A 12,193-nucleotide genomic window follows, 5' to 3' on the forward strand; every position below is an offset into this window, starting at 1 on the left:
ATCTACCTAAGAGACTCCAGATTTTCCAGCCTTACTGGATAACATTCTTTTCATATTCTATAACTCTATTCTCTATTTTGTATGACCACAAGAAGGTCTATCTTCTTTTCAGGTATTCTGAACACCTCCAGCAAGTGTTTACATATTCTTCAATCCATCTTGGTTTCCAGTGTCACCTTACAGTCAGCAGGCCTGCTCCAGAACTCTCTCCCAATTACCTCTAGCTATCTCATAACAGCTTTTCCAGCTGGCTGTCACTCTAATAACTACCTAACATGAAATGTGAAGCATTCTATTTCCCAAGAGCAGTTTACATAAGGCTGCAATTTTAACAAACTTTATGAAGTCTTGAGGATTACATAAGAAAATTATAGTGCAGAAAAAGGAAACGTAAAAGTGGGTATCAGAGAAACCAGTTCACACTGGAGCTCTGTCAAGGAAGCAGCTCTGTGGAGCTCTGAGGAGTAGACACCGTCTGTCACCATGAGTAAAGGAGACGCCAGCAAGCTGAGGGCAAGATGTCTTCGTATGCCTTCTCTGTGCAAACCTACCAGGAAGAGCATGAGAAGAAACACCCAGACTCTTCCATCAATTTTGCCAAATTCTCCAATACATGTTTGGAGTGATAGAAGACCATGTCTACAAAGGAAAAGTTCAAGTTCGAAGATATGGCAAAAAGTGACAAAGCTCGTTATTACAGGGAGATAAAAAATTATGTTCCTCCCAAAGGTGATAAGAAAGGAAAGAAAAAAGATCCCAATGTTTCTAAAAGGGCTCTATCTGCCTTCTTCCTGTTTTGCTCTGAACATTGCCCAAAGATCAAAAGCGAGCACCTTGCTTATCCACTGGGGATACTGCAAAAAACTGGGTAAACCGTCAGCCAAAGATAAGCAGTCATATGAACAGAAAGCAGCTAAGCTAAAGGGGAAATATGAGAAGGATATTGCCGCTTACTGTGCAAAGGGCAAAAGTGAAGTGGGAAAGAAGGGCCCTGGCAGGCCAACAGGCTCCAAGAAGAAGAATGAACCAGATGATGAGGAGGAAGAAGAATAAGATGAGGAGGAGGAGAAAGATGGAGATGAAGAATAAATGGTTATCCTGTAATGTGTGTGAAGTGTGAACGTGGGCTCAGGCAATTGTTTTGCTAAGAATGTGAATTCAAGTGCAGCTCAATATTAGCCTCAGTATAAAAACTATACAGGTTTTTGTATAGCTGATAAGATTCTTTGTAGAGAAAATACTGGTTATAGCTTTTTAAGGGGCTACTACATACAGTTAGATTTTAAGGCTTCTGATGTTAAATATTTCTAAATAATGATTTCTTTCACTTGTTGACTTGTGTATGGTAGCACAGCAAACTCACAGGAATTAGTATCAATAGTAAATCTTGTGTTTGTTTTTTTTTAGAATTTTGTATTTTTAAATGTTGTAATAAAATTATGTATATTTTTTAAAAAGTGTATATCAGATATCATTGCCCCTAAAGTTCCCCCATATGTCTCTTTCCAGGAGCTTGGAACTCCTGCCTGGCAGCCTCTCTTCCTTAGCTTTCAGCATCGCCCCACTCTCCTGGATGGGAGTCTCCCCTAGTAGTCCTGGGCCCCTAACTTATTTCTGACCATCGACAGAAGAAACGAGATGTTGCAACAATCTGGACAGAGGTATATCTGCCCCCAATAAAAATGGCTCTTTGCATTATTAACAGAAACCTCAGCATCTCCATCTAAAACATCTGTATTTGGATTCCCCCACAAGTTCAGGATGTCCCCCAAAACAACTGGTTGCCACTTTTTTTTGGATCCTCTAGAACATAAAAAGAACATAAAGGCAAAATCCACCTTCTATCCTTAGAACATTTGAGAAAAAAATTCAAAAAATTTGGAATGCGATTTCAGATACATAGGAACAAATAGTTAATAAGTTCTCACTATGTACCAAATACTGAACTTACATTACATTAATCTTCATAAAACTCCTCTACCATAAGTGCTATCATTAATATCTCCATATGAATGGGGAAATTAAGACAGAGAGCAGTTAAATAATTTGCCCAAAGTCACAAAGCCAGAAAGTGGTCAAAAAAGGCTATAGCCAGGTAGTCTCATTCTACAGAGATAACCACTCTCAGCTACAACATTATACTGCCTCACAGGATGGGAAGAAGAAAAGAAATGGAAAGTAAAGAAAGGAGGAAAGTACTGCAAAATGGTGACTTTTTTTTTTTCCCGTATTTTTCGAATTGCCTAAAAGGAACTTTACCTTTAGAATTAGGAACTAGAATTTCTATATCTATATATTGTTTATATCCACATCCACATCTGTGTTCTGCAGCTGTGCACTGCATAACAACATTTTGGTCAATGATAGACGCATATATGACAGTGGTCCCACAGGATAATGATGGAGCCGAAAAATTCTTATTGTTTAAAGACACCATAGTTATGTTAACTTCACAGCACAATGCATTACTCATGTGTTTGTGGTGATTCTGGTGTAAACAAACTCACTGTGCTGCATTTATATATACTGTGTAAAAGTATAGCACATACAATTACGAATAGCACATAAAACTTGACAATAATAATAAATGACTGTTATTGGTTTACACATTTACTATACTGTACTTATTTTGTTATTTTAGAATGTACTCTTTCTACTTATAAAAAATGTTTACTGTAGAACAGTGTGCTATTTTGCCACCAGCAGCCTCATATATCTCATGTTTACTAAGTCTATTGATCGCATCATTTTCTCTTGTGCTTGATTTAATCTGGTGTTGTTTCGTACAGTGACATGCAATACAGGCTTGTAGCCTAGAAGCGACAGGCTGTACCCTACAGCCTAGGTGTGTAGTAGACTCTACCATCTAGGTTTGTGTAAGTGTACTTTATGATGTTCGCACAATGAGAAAATCGCCTAACGACCCATTTCTCAGAGCATATCCCTGTCATTAAGCAGCATAAGACTATATGAAGAACATGACTGTATATCAATGAATGTGTTGGAGAAACAAAAAGCTTCTCTAGACATGCACATTCATCTCCCTAATTCACACTGACCACTATGTAGACATCTTTTCTCTAAGAAATACTGCTTACTTACATGAATAGGCCCCCAGGGGACTATGTTTATATTCTGTGACCTCATGCACTGGCTTGAGTTGACTAATTAGGAGACTACCTGACTCATCTTGGGCCAATACAACTTTCTTACCTAAAGATTCCAATCAGAATTGAGACTCACCAGTCAAACTGAGTTAGTCTTTTTGTATAGAGGACATATATAGTCAGAGTAGGTAAATTGTTATAACAATCAATCCTCAAATTTCAGTAGTTTAAGTTTATTTCTCAATCATATCACACAGTTCAGTGTAGGTCAGTGGAGATGGGAAAATGCTCTGCTCCACAGATTTTTATCAGGCACCCAGGCTCCTTCCATCTAGTGGTTCAACTATTCTCTAAGTCCTCAGTCAAAGGAAGAAGGAGAGGATGGAGGGAGGCAGAGTAGGTTTTTTTAATTGGTCAGGCCTAGAAATAGTATGCATCCTTTCTGCCCACATTCCACTAACCATAACTCATCATGTGACTATGCTGAACTGCAAAGGACACTGGGAAATGTAGTCCAGTTGTATGCCCAGAAAGAAGAGAAAATGGGTAGATGACTGTCTACTTAGTCTGTATTACAACATATAAGTTTTAAACTGTGAGGTCCATAGTCTGTCAACTTGAATTAAATTCAATAATATTATTTACAACCTCAAGAGCCTTAACAAAGTCACCTACCACTGTTGCTTCTGGTTTAGACTTTCCTGATTCCTCAGTCCCCTTTATTTTGGCTCTATTTTAGCGTGCCTATTTGATAATGCTTTCGGGTTTTTGTTTTCGTTTTTTGTTTTGGCTACAAGTATCAGGCATTCATTATACTCAGCTCAAGCATAAGAATTTTAAGAAAAACACATGATAAGGTAATGGAAGCTTTCGGAAACCCAAGAACAGGAACCATAATGAGCTGGCTTCAGAGAAACTAGTGCTAAAATCTAGTTCTCAGTCTGAGGTGACTGTACAGACCTCCACCAATAGAAATTCACAGGTGTTCATGGTATTTCATCATTATAAATACAGTTCAGGCATACTCCTTTCAGTCCCAATACTATCTAACTGGTAACTTTTCTCTTTACTTTCATGCCATGTCTCTGAGAGAGAGACTCTGATTGGCCTAGTGTATCTTTTGAAAACTGGCTACAGGTCATGGGAATCTAGTCAATCTATGGATTGACTGCCCTGGAATCAGGTACCCACCTCCGGTCCAATCAGCCATGAGAAGATCAGAAATCAGAGAACTGAACCATCTGATACAAAACATGGCTGCTGGATCTACTTCTTCGGCAGGAACCAGAAGTTAGAGCAGTTCACACTAGATGCTACCGGGGCAGGGGGATTGATTTTTTGTGTGTGCGATAGATATTTTTCATGAAAAAAAGTGAGTCACCTCTTTTTCAATCAACTTGTTTTTGATCTTAGCAATTCTGCCAGGATATAATTTCCTATATCAAATCTCCAGCTTTCTGAATTTTAATTAAAGTTAAGACAAGCCCATGGTCCCATCCCAACCCAGTCCAGTCCTTGCTCAACTATCTCCCTGTGAGAAGAGTTAGACTAGACATGTGGTAAAGGCATTTTGTCCCTTGGGTGGTGTGAAGAGTAGGAGTAGGAAAAAGTCCCTGAGAAGATTCTATTTTCTGTTCCCACCTAGAGCTCCCTCATTTCCTTCCTATCTTCCACCCTATTTCTTAAACTATAAAGAGTTGGAGCTACAGCAAAAGCTCAAAAAGTATAGCAAGTTGGGCATAAATGCCAACTCTGCTTTCAACATGTCACAGCTGGAACAGGATAGGAAACTTCTTGAGCCAAAACTTAAACTTCGCGATGGGTAGCAAACTGGCTTTAAGTATTTTTTTCTATAAGGACAAAACTCAGAGATAGAAGTTTATTTATAAAAGGAAAAATGCAAGTTTTAGTATATTGTTAGAATGAGCAGTAACTTTTTTAATGAAAACTTAAACTCTTACTAACAAAGTAAAACATTTAAAAAACCCATTCGGTTTTATGAAGGCTTTCATTTGGAAAGATTTCTAAAGAGGGTAGGCCCACAGTCTGCCCTAATTTAATTTCTTGTTTCTCTGTTTCATTTCTTTTTTCTTTTTTTTTCTTTTCTTCTTCTTCTTCTTCTTCTTTTTTTTTTTTTAAATATGCTTCCCTGTGGTGAATGTCAAGTGTGGATTTGCCAGATTGTTTGGACATACTCCAAAAGAAATATCTCACCCATATCTTTAAAGAAAAAGGCATTTAGTATACACATGTCTAAAAGCCCAAGTAGCTGGAAGGTAGGGATGGGACAGTGAAGGAGGGTAGAGGCAGGGTTTCATATTTTACTAGCAAACTTTTGACCAGACTTTCTGAACCTTAGCATTTTAGAAATTTGAGTTGGCCAAGTCAGTTGTGAAAGACTCGTACACAGCAGGAACCAGAAAAATAGAAGATTATTTGCATGAGTTTTCCACCACCTAATTAGATATGCACTGTTCCATAACCTGGCACAACATAAACATGTTTGTTTATTTTAAGGCTGTCTGCTGACATGCATTGCGAGTTTTCTCAGGGATAGTGTGGCACAGAGAGGTAGAGTTGATGGCCTAGACCCAGAGCCTCTAAAGGCAAGTGCTGAAATCATCACTTGAAGGGGTTTCTCAAAGCAGGCTGGCTATTGTCAGGAACAGTCTTTAGGCACGCTGGCTCTGAGTAGTTAAAGGAGTGAGGTTGGTTTAGCAGATCATGTTGCCCTTTAGATTACTTGTATATTCCTATGTATATTGCAAAGAGTCTGAGTTCCCACCCACGATATAGGTGTAAAATGTGACAAGATGGGCTCAGGGTCTTATTGAAGTATACTTCAATAAGCAATGCAATAGAACAAATAAGAGAGGTGAAGAGTGTGTACAGAAAAGTTAAGAGTATGGACTTGGGAGGCAGACTGCCTGGGTTGAACTCCCAGCCCTCCTTCTCTATCCATGTTATCTTGGGTAAGTTACTTAACCTTGCTGTGCCTCAGATTCCCTGTCTATAATATGAAGGTTAAATAGCCCTTACTTTAATAGAGTCATTATGAGTATTAAATGAATTAACACTTTTAAGGTCATTAGGACATTGTGTAACCTGCAGTAAATGATATATGTGATTGTTAAATAAAGTGGTGAAGCTTGTATTGATGGACTCCAGAACTCTGTATCCTCAGATAAGAAAGTGTTAAATGATAGAATAAACCCATATTGGGGCACATCTAAATAAACTGCAGTGTGGTTGGTCTATGAAACACCATACTAGTCACTTTTAAAAGCATATCTATACATACTGCTGCATGTATTAGGAATAATCCCTAAGAAACGCTGTTAAGGGAGAGAGCAAGTCCCAGTACAACATATGTAGAAATAATTATGAGAAGTAGCACTTACTATTTTCTTTGTATCGGGCATTGTTTTAAGAGCGTTACATATATTAACTCATCTAATTTCCATAACAAGGAGGGTACTAGTTTTTTCCCCATTGTGGAAAACAAGTCTAAGAGAAGTCAGGTAATTTGTCTAAGGTGACCCAGTCAGTCGGTAGATGAGCTGAGACTTGAATTCAGATAGTCTTGCTCCAATGTAGATTTATTAATCACGATGTTAAACTTTTCTCCTAGTAGTATAATCCTAGTTGTGAATAAATAAAACTACATACATATAAAGATAAATACACATTTTAAAAAAAGGTCTGGAAGTGTAGACACTAACTATTAACCCCTAAGGAGAGGAGTGCGATTGAATTGCAGAAGAGGAGACAGATGCTTAAGGTTAAGGGAGGCTTTCACTTTTTATTATATATACTTGTATTTTATTTGAATTATTTAAGATAAATTATTAAATTACATGAATATGAACTCATGTATTGCTTTTGGAAAGAAAAATAATTGTAAAATAAATGAATTTATTTTATTTACATAATTATGAAGGACTTACTCTATGCCAGGCAGTATTCTTAGGGTTTTACAAATATTAAATAACTTGATTCTCTTTTTAAAAAAAATCTCCATTTTTGTAGATGAGGAAACTGAAGTATGTATCACACTGTTGATAAGAGGCCAAGTGGGATTTGAACCCAGAGAGGCTGGCTATAGATTCTGCGCTCATAGTCACTGTATTATATATGTATACATGTGTGAGCTGAACCCTGAACCCATGGTCCTCGCACATTTTCCAATGCTAGACCAACCTATTATCCACTCTATGCCATGAGGAACGCCTTTAGTTGGGTGGTCAGGAATACAGGCTCTGGAATCTCACAAACCTGGGCCTGAATTCCATCTCTACTAGTTACTAGCTTTGTGACATTGGGCTAGTTATTTAACAGTTTTGATCTCAGTTTCCTCTACTGTAAAATGGAGATAATAACTGTCACTATCTCAAAAGGTTGATATGAGGATTAAAAAGCATTGGTATACATAAAGTGCTTAGCACAGAATCTGGCACACAGCAAGAAATAAATCAATCTGAATTACTGCCATTAAAACAATTAGTTTATTGTCTAGGCACCCCCTTCCCAACTCCCATTAAGATTGGGGGTAGGCTTTTACACCCACCTTTATTAAGGATACAAAGGCACCTACCTATGATACGGCAATTATATTATAAGGAATTTATCCATTGATGTGCTGGCAAAAAGTACACCCAGCTTATAATGATGTTCATTGAGATGTTTGTTCAAGCAATAAACTGGAACCACCTAAATATCCATCATTAATAAAGTGATTAAATAAGTTTTGATATATCCAAATAAGGAACAAGGGTTGGCAACTCTGAGTAGGACCAATAAACAGCAGCCTTCTTCCCTGCTCAGATTCTGAACAGATTGAGAAATAAAGGAGTGGCAGATGAAGGCCTAAATGCCCCCGATAAAAGGCAAAGTTGGATGTGGTTCCATGTACTATCTCACATGCAGTGAGAGACAAATAGGCTTCTCACTACTGAAACCCAGAATTGGGCAGGCATTCACCAGTTATGCTCACTTCTGGAGGAGCAGAAGCACACCTCCTTCAGGCAATTCAATCCTAAGAAGAAAGGGCAGAATTGAACCTAGCATGTTTAGGTTATTCTTCCAAACTTGTTAGTCAGCTAAGTCACTCTGGACTCAGGTAGTAGAGAAAGTAAAGGGACAGAAAGGGGCCAGGAATTATATTAACTGAACACTATTCATTTGAAAGGCACATTCTCTTCTAACAAAGACTGCACAGATATTAAAAGCAGGGTGTATATCTGCAATGCACATGGGGACAGATCTCTAAGACAATATTTTAGGTAAAAAAAGCAAATGCAAAATAGGTATAGTAAGATCTCTTTTATGTAAAATTTTATTAAAGGATCTACATAAATACATAGTAACAAGGATACACAAAAAATAATAATAGTAGTTATATTTTGGAGAGGGACTCAGGGACAGAAGAGGAAACTTTTATTTTACCTCATATCTCTTTTAATTGTTTTAATTTTCTTTCTGTGTATATATTACTTTTTATTTTCTAAAATACGATTAGGGGTTATCTGGACTGTGGGATTAATGACTGCTATTGTTTTCGTCTTTATACTTCTGTGCAAAAATAAGTTATAATACATGTTATTTATAAAAAATAAAAACAAGGCTGCATTAAAAAAAAAAAAAAGTGCCTTCTAGCCTCAGGAGTCCTAATGAGCTATAATCATAGAGACGCCAGACTAGTCAAATTTGGAAGAAAGAGCTATAATCACAGGAAAAGAACTCTCTCCACAACTTGAAGTATCCCAGAAAAAGCAGCAGTAATGGCAGCAGGGCTGACTTCAGGGAGAGCAGAGACGAGAGGAGCCGGAGCAGGGTTTGCAGTGGCTGGCATGGGTGATAATGTGAAATGACATCAGAAAACAAAAAGCCCAGGGCCTCACGAAAGAGAGAGACTGAAGGGTCTGAGGTATAAAATAAACAAGAAGGAATTTAGGGGTAAGAGCTAAAGTAATTATGGTCTGATGGTCCTTAAGACTTGAGTGGCCTAGGAAAAACCGGGTCATAGTTGTGTACCCAAGGCATTATGATGGAGCAACGTGATAGACAACTGAGTCCTTCCACGGCATCAGGTGATCAAAATGAGGTCAGTATGACAGATCCTGCAAGGAGGCAAGATAGGCGTCTCAAACAAGTATTTCATCTTTCTTCCTTTTGCCTGCCAAAGCTCTGCCAGAGAGGTGCATCATTACAGAAAAGCATGCATGTGGCCTAGTTCCTCATCACAGTCCTCTGTCACTAGACCAGACCCTGTAAGAGAACTGATTTTCATGAGGACAAAAATACAGTAATTCATGTTGCAGTCTCGCCCAAGTCACTGAACAAATACCCTAAGACCCAAATTCCTTAAAACAGTTTTGATTTACCACACACTATATGCTCCAACTAGAGTTTGAAGTGAGTGTAGCTGCCCATGTGAAGCCATTTCTCAGTGTTCTCTGGCAGTAAGTGCTCAAGAAGAAAGATATTTCTTAAACTTCCTTTGGTTCTCACAAAACAAAAGGAGCTGTTACATAACAAAGCATGTAAACCGCTCCATGGGTTAAGAAGTCCCCGATGTTTTTCCTGCCTTCAGTCATTTTCTTTGTTTAAAGTATTCAGAAACAGTGAAAGTTCATGAAGAAAAACCGCGTCCAGCAGGAAAATGAGTGTGAGAGTTAGTCAGCAGCTAAACTCACTCATATGTCCATGAGGTTGTAACTTAATCTTGACAACATAGTCTTTCCTGGAAGAGATTTGAGCAGAGATTTATCATTTTATAATTTGTGGTTTAAATTTGAGCCTGTAAACCAAGCAGCTGTATTGATTTGAGGCACTTTTGAATCTTTTAAAAACCCCAGGAGGCAGGAAGACAGCTTCAAACTGGAGGCCTCAAACTCTCGGGGTCTAACTGAGAGAGCACAAAAGACAAGGTTTCTGTACTCACTCTCTTCTCTTAGGAAATGTATGGAATGCAGGCCTTTGTTTGTTTTAGACTAGGGAAAAAAGCAGACTTTGATAGCTGGAGCCATGAGCTGACCCCCTCATATCTGAGTATGGCGGGTTTTCATATGTTCCAGGGTCCCCTGGGAAATGAGAAGCTGGAAGTTGAGAGGGGGGAAATGGGTGGAGAAAGGGGAAGCAAGGGGGAAGGGAGGAGTGCTGGAGGTAACTCTGCTGACTTCACGGTTTTCCACTGGGGCCTGCCCTGCCTACCTCTGTTGACATCAAAGCTCTAAGCGCTTGCTCAGTCAGCCCTGCAGGGAGAAGGAACTGGCTGGCTGTTAGCCCTAGGACGAAATTTCTGATATTAACTTTGTCTTTAAAAAAAAAAAAAAAAAAAATTATCTCTGGGTGGCAACTCTGGATCACCTCATGCTGGTGTTCAAGCATCCACTAGGGAAAAAGACAGCTTTTGCAGTGGTGTTCCAGAAACTTGGGCAGCTCCCCAAGGTGTCTCACTGGTTCTGCAGCAGTGTTGGCCGTCTGTGGGCTGATGGGTGTGGCTTTCCCAATCATGTTAGGGCGCCCAGATTTGGGAAGACTTGCGTGCTCTCCTCGGAACAATCCAGGGCATCAGATTTTTGCTGGCAGCTGAGCTCCCACATCTGTTACCATCCTCTCGCCTCCCGGCTTGGGATTCACTAGTTTTGCTTCCCATCTCTCTTTTCTCTGGAGTCTTCTCGCCTTTCCCCAGGGAGGAAGCAGAGGAAATAAGATGATCATCCTCTCTGCTGTCACTTACGACCTTCAGATCTGCTTATTATTCTAAGGCCGGGACTGAAAGAGTCGTGGCATCCTCTCCAAACAAAAACAGTCGTAGACTCCGCAACTTAAAACCTAGTTGCGCAGTACAGGTTTAAACCGTATATACATGTGTATGAGATTTCACAATTCTCTTCTTCATTAGTTCCAGGTTGTACTGGAAGTGTTTGCTTTAACCATCATCTCCTGTTCAACATGAATTTAAAGATTAGACTGGACTAGAAGTAGTACCTTGGAAATCTAGCCACAGTGACACTGTAAGCAGTTTAGAAGATTCTGTAACTGGTTACCAATCGTAGTTACAGGTCAAAGGATGCCAGCGTTCTCTCTGGTCTAACTTTATCACTGCTAGCCCTAAGTCCTGGCTAAGAATTTTCTTAGAGGAGTCTGGCTTAGGCTTTCCTGGAATACAGCCACACTGTAGGCTGTCTGTGCCTGCTGTGTCCAGCTTTGTACTTGGATGGAAGAGTATATTGAAGAAGAACATATGATTCTTGTCCTTAAAGGGAATAACAGAAATGTCACATTTTAGATAGGAAATGGTGAGCAAGATAGTCCAAACCCTCTATTTTAAAAGCAGGGATTTTGAAATTGGGAAATGAAAGCATGGATGAGTTAGTTAAGAGATTTGCCTAAGGTAAGGTTTCATTGGCTCATCCCACAAACAAGAATGAGAACCAGAGTCAGTCAGTATGTAGCATAAGTTTCCTTGTGGCCCCAAATTCAACTATGAGTGTTACTCAAAACCAGCCTTACTATAACCCATGCACAGAAGTTCTTTTATGGGTAAGGTAGCTGATGGTGAAACCTGCCCTTGGTTTTCTAGATTTAAACTAACCCCACCCACCCCAGTTCTGGGGTTTCGACCAAGTATTGTCATTGCATTTGAAATTGATTCGATATGCTTTCTGGAGAGCCATCTCAGTTCAGCTTGCAGGCACTCTCGAGGGCCCCCTTCCAAGGAGAAATGAACTGGCATTCTGTCTGGGCTATACCCAAATCAGGCTCTGCCTGCCTGGGAGTGTGTCCTCTCTGTCTTTGATAGTCTGATGGCTAAAGCTCCAGGCTCTGGCTCTTCAATCAACACCACCAAATATCTGCAGTGTTGGCTCGACTCATAGGCCTTAATCTTCAGCTCTCACATTGTTGAGACAATTTTTTAAAGAGACATTAAAGATACATTAAGTTTCTCTTCTCTGAATTCTCTTTCTCAAACTTCCATCATCATTCTTTTACTACTAGCCCTAAGTTTACTGAGTACCCAGTATGACGTAGGTACTGAGGAAAACAAGGCAGACTTGGTCCACACACTCATGAGATCTTTA

The 12,193-nt window shown here is 39.3% G+C and overlaps 1 pseudogene; it reads left to right on the forward strand.

Annotated features, from left to right (window-relative positions):
- Positions 1-483: 483 nt before the first annotated feature.
- Positions 484-1,089, forward strand: LOC102880243 (annotated as a pseudogene).
- The last annotated feature ends 11,104 nt before the right edge of the window (positions 1,090-12,193 follow it).

The sequence above is a fragment of the Pteropus alecto genome, unplaced genomic scaffold (assembly GCF_000325575.1).
Source record: "Pteropus alecto unplaced genomic scaffold, ASM32557v1 scaffold131, whole genome shotgun sequence".
Taxonomy (NCBI): domain Eukaryota; kingdom Metazoa; phylum Chordata; class Mammalia; order Chiroptera; family Pteropodidae; genus Pteropus; species Pteropus alecto.